This window comes from Heterocephalus glaber, unplaced genomic scaffold (assembly GCF_053883595.1).
Source record: "Heterocephalus glaber isolate CG9 unplaced genomic scaffold, H.glaber_assembly_v1.0 deba00000122, whole genome shotgun sequence".
Classification (NCBI taxonomy): Eukaryota; Metazoa; Chordata; class Mammalia; order Rodentia; family Bathyergidae; genus Heterocephalus; species Heterocephalus glaber.
Genome location: NW_028258138.1, coordinates 53,724,213 through 53,737,369, shown reverse-complemented (window position 1 = coordinate 53,737,369; position 13,157 = coordinate 53,724,213).

The following is a 13,157-nucleotide window of genomic DNA, read 5'->3' as shown; positions in this document are numbered from 1 at the left end:
AAATTTTTTACTAGGGTAGAAATAAAGCGGAAGTTGACTCTAATAACTCTAGTTCATATTTTGACTTAGGTAAATTTTGTGTCTTTAAATAGTTTATATGGTCACACCTTGCCTCTGTTTCTGAATTATCAACACAGAAGCATAATCATCTTCTTTTTTGTTTGTTTGTTTGTTTTATTTTGGTACTGGGGATCAAACTCAGGTCCTTGCACAGCAGGCAGTGAAACCACCGAGCTAAATCCCTGGCCCCCATAATTATCTTCTTGATTAGTTTCATCAAATTTGTATGACAAACATAGTATTAGTACTGAATATTTTTCTTTCAGTTCTTTTGAGGCAAGGCAAACAAGTCCAATAGAGAATTATTTGGTACCCAGTAACAGATGTATTTCTAAACTCATGGCAACTAATTTCCTAGAAATATAAATTAACCATAGAACTTTATGAAATTAATAAGTACTTTCATTTCTAAGCACATGAGAAATAAGAACATGAACATATTTATAAGTATATTTTAAACTATTGTAAAATGTTATTATTTTCAATTTCACTGAGGACCGTGAAAGTGTCTGTTTCATTTAAGCATGTGTGTTATCCTAATTTTGTGAGTGTTACTTCAGTTTACATTTTATTTGTATTTTTATGCCTTTTAATTTTTATACCAACAGATAAATTTATAATTATATAATGTGTACAACATGGTACTTTGATGTATATATTGTAGAATGACTAAACCTGGATAATTAATTACCTTAAGCCTAATGTCATATAGCTATCATTCTTGTGATGAGGACACTTTACAATATTCTTAGGATTTTTCAAAAATGTCATATATTATTAACTAAATTCAGTCTGTTGTACAATAGATTGCTTAAATTATTTCAGTCTACTTGAAATTTGATGTGTTTTTGACCAAAATATCCCCAAAATTCCTGCTTCCCAAGCATTGCGGCCCCTGATAATCACCACTGTGTATCATATTGCCATGAGGTGAATATTTTTGGGATCATGTGGTACTTATCTTTTTTGGTGTGGCTTAAAAAGTAAGAGAATATCCTAAAAATTCATTCATGTTGTTGCACACAAGATTTCCTTTTTATGGCTGAATAGTAATGTATTCTTTATATGAAACACATATTCTTTGTTCATTCATCCAGTGATTACCTCCATAACTTGGGTATTTTGAGTTATGCTGCAATGAACATAAGAGTGCAAATATCTCTTCAAAGCATTTCCTTTAAATACATGCACAGTATTATAATTTCTGGGTCATATGATAGCAAAGGAAACAATCAAAGGTATGAAAAGATGACCTAGAGGGTAGGAGAAAATATTTGCAATATATATGTAAGTAATTCAAACAACTCATAGCAATGAAACAAATAATCAATTAAGAATAGTCAAAAGATTTGGATAAAAAACATCTTTAAAAAAAGACATCTAGTAATTCATTACCCTATTTTGTTTTATAAGACATATCTATTTATCTTGATGTGCGTAATTAAAGGCAAAATGGAATGGAAAGGCAATAAATATCAGGAATTATCATATTAAGTATCTTCCTTTTGAAATCAATGTATTGGTTTGAAACTGTTTTTAATTACAAAATTGATCCTGAAAAGCTGAATTCAGGATCCCAGAGAAGAACATAATCTTGTCTTCAGAGCCAATGATATTTTTGGTTATTAATTTTTAAATTTGGCATAGTTCATTATTTGTAGTTTTATATATAGATTTCAGAACACTTTGAAAAACTAAAAATGGTCTACATGAGATTAGATATCATCTATATATTGACAGACTCAAATTAGATTAAGAATGTGTATTGACTCTATAAATTTTATTGTTCTGTTTATCTAATTCACTGTGTATAAAAAGTACGTAATGCAGAAAGATTTGAATCTCAGAAGAAAATTTAAATCTTAAAAGAAATAACTCCTTCAAAGTCTTGTAGCTGATGTTAGTGGAGGCTGTCTAGTGAAATTTTGCTCTGGAAAATTGGGCTTTCATTAATTGAATGACTGTTTTCACTATGTAAATTGCTGATGTACACATGAAAAATTCTTAAACACTACATTTAGGTGAGAAATTGATGATTTATACAACATGGGAGTATTTGATTTTGCAAAATTGTTTTACAAAGTGATTTTACTAATTAAATGCCCACCAAATGTGTGTAAATTTCTCCTATCTCAACATCAACAAGAATGTTTAGTGTTTGCAGATTTCTTCAATTTTGTTGATCTGATGAGTATAAAATGATATTTTATTGTGTCTTAATTTACTTTTTCCTGAATACTAGTAAACTTGAATTGCTTTTCCTATACTGTATGGATTACACATGCCACTTCTGTGAAGTGCTTTTTTCTTATTGGAATATATATATATTTATGCTTTGATTTTTAAGAATCTCATTTTGAATAACACAGATAATCGTTTCCTATTTGTGTTTGTTGCCAAAACCTTCTGCTGACTTCATAAAATGTTTTGAAATAGTAAAATATCTTATTTATTTCCTTTATTGTCACTTTCCACCTACAGTTTTGAGTGCATATTATTTTGGTTTATATCTAGATATCGCCACAAAGCCTCATGTGACCATAGGTGAAGATTTTGAGAGGTGGTTGGATCATAGGGGCAAGATACTCATTGGTAGGTTAATTATGGAGTCATGGACTGGAGGGGTGTATCTCCTTCCCTCCTCTCTTGATCCTACTCTCTAATTCTTGGTGCCATGCCATGAAAAAGCCTGCTCTGCCACACCTTTCTATCAGCCCACTCTGCCTAGAGCCAGCCATCTATCTATTGAAACCTCTACAAAATCTGAGCCAAAATAGTCCTTTCCTCCTTTAATTTGAGGTGTTGAGTTTTGTGTCCTAACAACTAGAAAATAACTAAGACACATCTCTTTGTTCTTTCTCACTTTTAAAATATAATACTTACTCCATGTATGTTCTGGTCTTCTCTTATAATAGTTTCTTGTCATTGTTGCTTTTTGTATTTATCTCCTTTAATATCTGTGAATTTATACCTTTTATTTTATTTTGTACAATCTTAACTTACATCAATATTACTTTTCTTACATTTATTTTATTCCATGATAGCAATCTTGTTAAATGCATGTGACACTTGTTATTTTATTACACATGCATGCTATCTTAGTTATTTTTCTCACTACTGAGACAAAAATACCCAGTGTTCAAAATTAAAGGAGGAAAGGTTTATTGTAGCTAACAGTTTTTAGAAGTTTCAGTTCATAGTTGGATGGCTCCAAGGCAGGTTGCCATAGAAGAAGGGCATCAGAGAGAAGGAAGAGTTCATGGTGGGCAGAAGGCAGTAAAGTAGTAGAGAAGCAGCAAGCAACAACAGCAGGCCTCTTTGTGTCCCTTATATTCTATCCACCTAGGATGGAGTACCCTTAATCCTAGCATCAAATCAAAAATCAATCCCAGAATCATATCCTTAATCCCAGGATCACACAGTCTGACCTATGATGTCATGATGCTCTGGGGGCAAATCTAGAGGAAAGCCATAACAGACACACATGCACGCATGCACACACACACACACACACACATTTTATTTTCAATATTTTATTCTTCTCTGGTGTAGATGGGAATTTTTTTCATATTCAATGTATAATTCATTATTAGTAGAAACAATTCACTATTAGTGAATTCACTATTAGTAGTCTAATTCACTATTAGTAGTCTTATGTTCTGTTAAACCTGGCATTTTTCATTTTTAATATTTATATAATTTTCAACAATTGTATGCATTTATGACTAATGATCTTTGGTTGTTTCTTCCAGATAACAGTACATTTTTTTCTAGGGAAATATTCCTTTTCTGATATGAAGTAAATGTTACTCATTTCTGGGACTTGATAAATTTTCTAACCTACTAAAGAAGGTTATAAATGCCCAATAATCTTTGAAAACATTATGTTGGTAATACATCTATAATATTCAAGCACTGTTGAGGAAGATCCAGTCAAAATACATGTTCTTCCATTATCTCAAAAATAGAAATGTGTTGCTATTCATCATTCTTGACTCTGGTTAATTCTCCCTGATTTGGAAAGTTTCTATTGACAATCATATTAGCTCATTAGCTTCCTGAGTTGAATTTGCATAGAAGATTTTCTCTTTGTATTGACATCTGTTTTTTCTCTGCCACGTGGTGTCAAAATTAAGGAAGTTCAAAATTTCCTATGTCATAGTTTTTTTTTTTTGGTACTGGTGTTCAAACTTGGGACCTTGTACTTGCAAGGCAGGTGGCGGCACCACTGAGCTAAATCCCTGGCCTTCCTATGCCATAGTTTAAGTGTGAGGACTAATCTGTTGTCTAGTTAAAAGAAAACATCACAGGAGCTCCTGATATTGTAGGAGAATTGTGAAAGGTTGTGCAGTTCCTAAAAAAAAAATCCTGTGTTATCTCTAAGCTTGTGTGTCCTCAAAATTATAGACAACATAATCATTTATATGTAAAAGAACTTGGGGAATTTTATAGTAAATTAATAAATTTATTATTTCTGATCACAACACACTGTCATCTCATATTTTACAATCATAAGATTAGTGACCTTACAGTTATTTTTGTTTTCCACTGAAAACAAAAACATAAGAGTGTGATTAAAATAATGACTGTAACTTTAGCAGTCAGCCCAGAACATAGTGCATCTTGAATGGCAATATATGGAAGCATTGTTCACTATTTATTGCACTGCATGTTTTAGATTACTTTTCATAGAATAAAAGACAGAATAGATTGTCTGAATGAGCCAAATTTTTACATCAACTGCTGTATTATGTCATGTATACAAGGTAAAGGTGTCCTTTTTGTATTCATTTCTTTACTTTGTTGTAAATCATGAATGTGTTCTCATTTTTTATCATATTTTAGTTTCAGATTTTTCTTTCCTGATGTGAATTATTTTGCATTTTCCTTGATGTGACAATTTCGCATTTAAACAATTTCAATTGAGATTTTATGTCTTCTATGGACTGTCTGACTATAGACAGTCATGTGCAGTTTCCTTGGCCAAGAAGTTCTGCTTAGCCTAGAATGTCTACACCTGGATTGAAATGCGGGAAAGAATGAGTACATGGCATTCGCAACAGGAACTACATACTGATAGGTGAATTTGGGTCAGCGCACTGGGGTTTAATGTGATCACATAACATTGTCACTTTCCATGGCTTGAATTTATAGTGTCTTTTCCTCAAGTCATGTATAGGGAAACATTATCTCAGAATAACAGAAATCATGTTGGTGCTCTAGCAATGATAACATTAAAGATTCAAGCAGCTACAGCCATACTTTGTCAAGAAATGACATGGAAATGGTGTCACATTATCCAGACAGAGCAATAGTTAGTCTAGGCAAGAAGACATTGTGCTGTGACATATAATGTATGAAATTTTCATTCATTATATGCCATGAAAGCCTAGAGCATAATATAACAAATCAATAAAAGGATGGTGGCAAGATGGATGAGGAAGGCTAATAGTTGTTTAATAAGTACAACTTCTCTTCTAAATATGTATTAATTATATATAATTTTCATCAGATAATATAATACCCAAGTATGTCAATTCATCTATATCCCTAAGTCTACAAAACTTTTAATTGGTATTTTATTTGAAATACAAAACAGTTGTCACTTTGTAATATCCTTACACAGGTGAGTATAAATTCGTGAAAATAGCATTTGTACATTGAAAAAGCTTTGTAACATTCACAGCCACTATAATGTCACAATAAGAATTTTTAAAAGTTACTAACTTGCCATACAAATGAAGTAAAAGACATGAGTTTAAATTAGATAAATTACATACAATGTTGGATGCTGCCCCCCCCCAGACCTCGTCTCTCAGAATCCCCACAGCACATGGCACCTGAATCTGCACAGCAAAAGCAACAGGGGGAACATAATGTCCATGGCTATGAGCCCTGGAAGATAGAGAAGCAAACAAAAGAGAGGGCCTTTCTGACACTCCTCAATGAAAATTGAAGCCCTCTGGGAAAGTGAAGAAAAAGTCTTCAATGAAAGCAAACTGAACCATTGTGGTTGGTAAGTTGGGATCAGCACCTACCACAGAAACATGGACTCCAATCGGGGGAGGACACCTGGAACCGCCAGTAGAACCTTGCAGAGTTTAATCCTGCAGGAGGTCAGGGACCTCAACTTGGACCTTGCAGCCAGAAATCAGTCTTAATCTCAGTAGACTACAGCTGGCTTGCTGAGACTAATCGATTTAGACCCACACACTGCTGCCCACATTGCCTAGCAGGACAGCAGAGACATATCCTGAGGGAGACATTTCTGTTTTGTTTTGTTTCATATATATATATATATATATATATATATATATATATATATATATATAAATTTTTTTTTTCTTTCTCTCTATGCCTCTTCTGGCTCTATATTTCTCTCCCTCTTTGTTCCTACTCCTGTCCCATTCTGAATTTTTTCTCTCTGTCCTCTTGACTGTCACTTTTACAGGAAATTGAATACAATTCTAGCTTCCCTATTGTTGTCAGTTTGTTCTGTACTTGTCTCTGTCCTTATGCTCTGTCTTCTCCTCCTGTCTTCAACAGATTCCCACAATTTGTGAGACCTTCCCCTGTCCTCAAGCCTCACCACTAACCTTTCCCTCTCATTCTATCTCTCCATGCCTCCCTCCCCAACCCTTGCTAAATCCTTATCCCAAAGGGTAAATTTGCCATATTGAAGGGTCTACTTACTAAAAACATATTTTGGGCTGGCCCGAGATTTTGATCTAGCTAACTCAGTTAAAGGTGACAGATTAACTGCTACCACAAATTGTCACTTTTTAAGCTTTGTTTGATGCTGATTGTATCAATTGGGCTAAGGTGTTGTGATTGATCTAATCAGTTGTCCTCCCTGGTATACTGAAAATAAGGCTGCTTAAGAGTCTTTGGAGATTCAAAGCCTAAACAGTCCGGCAATACCTGGAAATTATATCTGAGAAGCAATCACTCCATAGGGGCTCTAAAAGAAGCAATATTAAAGCAATATTAGAGTATCAGCCATGAATTCAAGCAAAAAATAGCACCAAAAATAGAATTAAAAATGAGAAAACACATTAGTAGGACACAAACACAGACTTCCAGCTCACCAAAGGCAAATTCTGGGGGAAATGAGGTGGAAAAATATGACAATCAAACACCTGGAACTGCCGAACTGATAGCACAGGAAGTAACAAAAGAGATGAATGAGGCACTAGAAAAATTCAAAGCAGAAACAGTCTGCCAGATATCTACGGAGATGGTGAGCACAGTGAAAGACATGATTAGAGGATCTAGAACAGAAACAGATAAAAAAAAATAGATGACTTCAGAACCATGCTGTAAGCCATGAATGACTAGAATAAGAAAGAAGTGGAAACCAAGATCACCAAATATAGGAAAGAAATGGAATCCATGAAACAGATTCAAACAGATGTCTAGGAGATTAAAAACTCTGTTGAAAGTATTCACAGCAAATTGAGAAAATGTGAAGATAGAATAATCTGTATTCCATAGAATATTCTGATAAAGAAGACAAGATTGCAGTTAGTGACCATGAAAACAGAAATTCCTTCAAAATAGTAAGGGAACATGAGAAATCAATCCAGCAGCTGCTAGATGATGCAAAGAAGAATAACATAAGAATGATAGGAGTCCACAAAAAAACAGAAGAAAGATACAATAGACATAAAAAAAACCTGTTCACAGAAGTAATAATAGAAAACTTCCTAGACAGAGGTAGAGAATTGAACATACAGATAAGTGAGGCATATAGAACTCCAGCTAGCCAGGATCAAAAAAAAGCTACACCTAGACATATAATAGTCAAGATCCCAGAAACCCAACAGAAGAATAAAATCCCACAAGCAGTTAGAAGAAAGAAACAAATCACATACAAAGGAAAGCCCATCAGAATCATGATAGATTTCTCAACACAAACCCTCAAATCAAGAAAAGCCTGAAGTATTTCAAGCCTTAAAAGAAATAACTTCCAAGGTATACTGCTGTACCCTGAAAAATTATCTTTAAAAATTGATGGGAAAATTAGATACTTCTATGACAAAGAGCTCCTGGGAAATTTCATGAACACCAAATCAGCACTCCAAAAAATTCTAAATAATATACTAGAATAAGGCAATGAAGGTCACAACTCCATGAGGCTCAACAGAGGGAAGCCACCAGGCAAGGCAAGAAACTAAAGGAAAAGGGGGGAAAATAAAAAATAAAAGAGCCAACAACAGTAGGATATCATGGCACAGATGAGTCAATATCTATCAATTATAACTACCAATGTTAATGGCCTCAATTAACCAATCAAAAGAAATACACTAGCAGAATGGATTAAGAAGCAAAATCCAACGATATGCTGTAAATGAGAAAAACACTTAATTCAAAAAGACATTCATAGACTCAAAATAAAAGGATGGAAAACAGTACTCCATGTGACAGGAACCCAGAAAAAAGCAGGGTAGCAATCTTATTTGCAGACAAAATAGATTTCAAGCCAAAACTAATTAAGAGAGACAAAGATGGTCATGACATCTTTGTGAAGAGAACAATCCAAGAGGAAGAGATGACAATAATAAATATATATGCATCAAATATGAATGCCCCCAACTATACAAAACAAACATTAATGGAAATGAAAATCAAATAAGCACTAATGCAATAGTAGTGGAGGACCTCAATACCACACTGTCAAAAATAGACATGCAATCTAGAAAAGGTCAACAACAAAATTCTAGAACTGAACCAAGATATTGAACAAATGGATTTAATAGATGTGTACAGAGTATTCCATGCCACAAAATCAGACATACATTCTTTTTGGCTGCACATGGGTCATTCTCCAAAATAGGCTACATGCTAGCTCATAGGGCATGTTTAAGAAAATGCAAAAGAATTGAACTTACACCCTGTATATTATCAGACCACAGTGCAATAAAATTGGAGATCAATAACAAAAGAAACTGTAAAACAGGCATAAACAAGTGGAAATTAAATAACACTCTCCTGATCAACAAATGTGTCACACATGAAATTAAATAAGAAATTAGACAGTTTCTACAAGTGACTGATAATGCCAGTACAACATACAGGAATCTGTGGGACACAATGAAAGCAGTTCTACATGGGAAATTCTTAGCAGTGAATGCCCATATTGGGAAAAGAGAGAGAGCTTAAATAAACAACCTAATGATGAACCTCAAGCTCTTAGAAAAAGAAGTGCATGACAAATCCAAAACTCCTACAAGAGAGAAAATTATAAAGATCAGAGCAGAAATCAATGCAATGGAGACTAAGAGAATGATACAAAAAAATCAATGAATCCAAGAGTTGGCTTTTAAAAAGAATAAATAAAATTGATAAACCCTTAACCAACCTTTTCAAAAAAGGAAAGAAAAGGCTCAAATCCATGCAATTAAGAAAAAAGGTGAAGTCCCTACAGATCAAACAGAAATCCAGAAGATCATCAATACCTACTTCAAGAACTTGTACTCTAATAAAATGGAAAACACAGAAGAAATGGACAGATTCCTAGATACATATGAATTGCTAAAGTTAAATGAAGAAGATATAAAAACTCTAAACACTCCAATTACAATGAGTGAAATTGAAAATTAATTAAAAATTTTCCAACAAAGAAAAGCCCAGGTCCTGATGGCTTCACTGCTGAATTTGACAAGACATTTAGAGAAGAACTATTGCCATTACTTTTTAAACTCTTCACTGAAATTGAAAGGGAAGGAATACTTCCAAATTCATTCCTGGATGCAAGTGTTACTTTGATTCCAAAACCAGGGAAAGACTCAATCCAAAAAGAAAACTACAGGCCAATCTCCCTAATGAACATAGATGCAAAAATCCTCAGCAAGATACTGGGAAACAGAATACAGAGGGTTATCAAGAAGAGCATACACCCTGACCAAGTCAGATTTATCCCAGGGATGCAAGGATGGTTCAACATACATAAATCAATAAATGTAATACACTATATTAACAGAACCACCCATATGATCATCTCAATTGATGCAGAAAAACCATTTGACAAAATTCAAAACCAATTCATGACTAAAACCCTATAGAAAATTGGAATAGAAAGTCTTTATCTCAACCTGATTAAGTCTATCTATGAAAAACCAACAGCCAACAACATACTAAATGGTCAAAAACTGAAAAACTTCACACTAAAATCAGGAACAAGACAAGGATGTCCACTAACACCACTCCTGTTCAATGTAGTTCTGGAAACATTATACACAGCAATTACAAAAGAGAAAGAAATAAAAGGAATAAAAATAGGAGAGGAAGAAGTTAAAGTGTCATTGTTTGCTCATGATACAATACTCTACATAACAGACCCAAAAAACTCTGCCAAAAGACTTCTAGACTTAATTGACAGATTCAGTAGAGTAGCTGGATACAAGGTCAACACTCAAAAAACAATAGCCTTCTTGTACACAAATAACAGACTCACTAAAAGAGAAATTAGTGAAACAATTCCTTTCCCAGTAGCATCCAAAAAACTGAAATATCTAGGAATCAATCTAACAAAAGAAGCAAAAGACCGCTACAAAGACAACTATAGCACTCTAAAAAAAGAGATTGAAGAGGATATAAGAAAATGGAAAGATATCCTTTGCTCCTGGGTAGGAGGAACAAATATAGTGAAGAAGGCCATACTTCCAAAGCTGCTATATAGATTTAATGCAATACTGATTGAAATTCCAACAATATATTTCACAGAACTAGAGAGAAAACAATTCAAAAATTCATTTGGAACCAGAAGAGACCTAGAATAGCAAAAGCAATTCTAGGCAATAGAAACATGGTAGGGGGTATCACAATCCCCAACCTGAACTTATACTACAAAGCTACTGTGATAAAAACAGCATGGTACTGGCAAAGAAACAGACTTGTGGACAAGTGGAACACATTAGAAGATGCAGAAACAACTCCAGAAGAACTCAGTCATCTCAACTTTCACAAAGGAGCCAACCATCCCCACTGGAGGAAAGATAGCCTCTTTAATAAATGGTGTTGCAAAAACTGGATTTCAGTCTGCCAAAGATGAAAACTAGACCCCTATCTTTCACCACACTCTAAACTAAGATTGAAGTGGATTAATGATCTGAATATTAAAACAGAAACACTAAACCTGCTGGAAGATAAGTTAGGTAGAAGTCTTGAAGACATTGGCAAAGGAGAAGACTATAAACAAAACCTCACCAGCAGGAGAACTAGCACAAAGAATCAACAACTGGGATCTCATCTTATTAAAAAGCTTCTGCACTGCAAGAGAAACCACCACCAAAGCTAAGAGACAACCTACAGTGTGAGAAAAATTTTAGCAGCAGTACCTCAGACAAAGGACTAGTATCTAGAATAAAATCAGACCCCTCAAATTATACACCAAATTAAAAATTGGGCAATTGAAATGAACAGACATTTCTCAGACAAGGAAGTAAAAGCAGCAGGGCTGGGAATTTAGTTTATTGGTTCTTCTGCCTGCCTCACAAGCCCAAGGACCCGAGTTTGGTCCCTGGTGTCAAAAAAAAAAAAAAAAAAAAGTGAAAGCAGCAAATAAACATATGAAAAAATGTTCAACATCACTGATCATTTGAGAGATGCAGATGAAAACAACACTGAGATTCCACCTAATCCCAGAAAGAATGGCTGCTATCAAGAAACCAACCAATAACAAATGTTGGTGGGGTTGTGGGGGAAAGGAACCCTTCTCCATTGTTGGTGGGAGTGCAGACTGGTGTAACTACTGTGGAAATCATTATAGAGATACCTCAAAGAAATAGGACTAGAGGGCCAATTTGACCCAGGTATTCCCTTGCTGGGTATCTTCCCCAAAGAATTAAGAGAATCATACTACACTAATATATGTGTACCTATGTTAATAGCAGCACAGTTTGTAATAGAGAAAGCTAGGAAACAGCCCAAGTGCCCATCAACTGGAAACTGGATAAAGAAGATGTGGGTTTTTTGTAAAATGAAATACTACTGAGCCAAAAGAATGAGAAACTGGAGACATTTATTGCTAAATGGATGCATGTTGAGGCCATACACTTTTTAAGTTAAATAAATAGGACACACGTGTAAATATCAAATTGTTTCTCTGATGTGCAAACCTGAAAGGTTAATAATGATTAAAATGAATAACTGATGGTGAAAAATAGAACATAAAGGCCCAAAGGGGTAGGGGAATTGGGAGAGGAAGAGGAAAGGAAAGAGCCAAAGGACAAATTATGGGAAATGGAAAAAATGGAAACAAAGTCTTTGTAAATAGGAAAGTGTAGAGGGGTCAAGGGAGGAGAGGAAATGGGGAAAAAAATAAGAACCAAGATACATCATTTAAAGGCATAAGTACCCAGTGATGAATATAAATGTATTGTACACCTAAAATGTACCAGTAAAAGAACCTAAGGACAAAAGGTAAATTACATAAAATATTTACAACTACTTATCATTCATGGCTCTAGAATGTGCATTACAAATCAAGATCTGTATAAAAGCTACATGCGTGCTCAATGTGAAAATATTACACTCCCCATTTCTCAACATATTGTTGAATGATTATATAAAGTTAGAAATGTCATCTATAGGGTCATTCTGAGATCAAGGGAATCCCAATTCTTTGCTATAAAAATAGCTTTCTTTTATTTTAAAAATAATCATGCATTTTAAATAGTAATTTTAAAATTTTTTATTCTTTTTGGTACCAGGGATCAGACTCAGGACCTCACACTTGCCAGGCAGATGCTATGCCAGTGAGCTAAATCCCTGGCCCTAAATAGTAATATTTGAAGTTTTTAAAAAGTCATTGTGTCACTCTGAAAACAGACTCAAGGAAACTCAAATTGTATCTCTTTATCATTTATAAATTCCCAACAAAATTAATTGGGGCATTTTTTTTGTAGACTGATAAAAAGCATTATAGCAAGTTTATTGATTCATTTTCTTTTTTGTAAAGAGGTCAGGTTAAAATGTGGATCTCTCTAAAGTATGAAGAAACCCTAATGTATCAGAAACATTTTCTGTGTTTCTAATAGACAAAAGTATACTCATTAATTATAAATACTAATGATACAACAGATACTTATCTAACA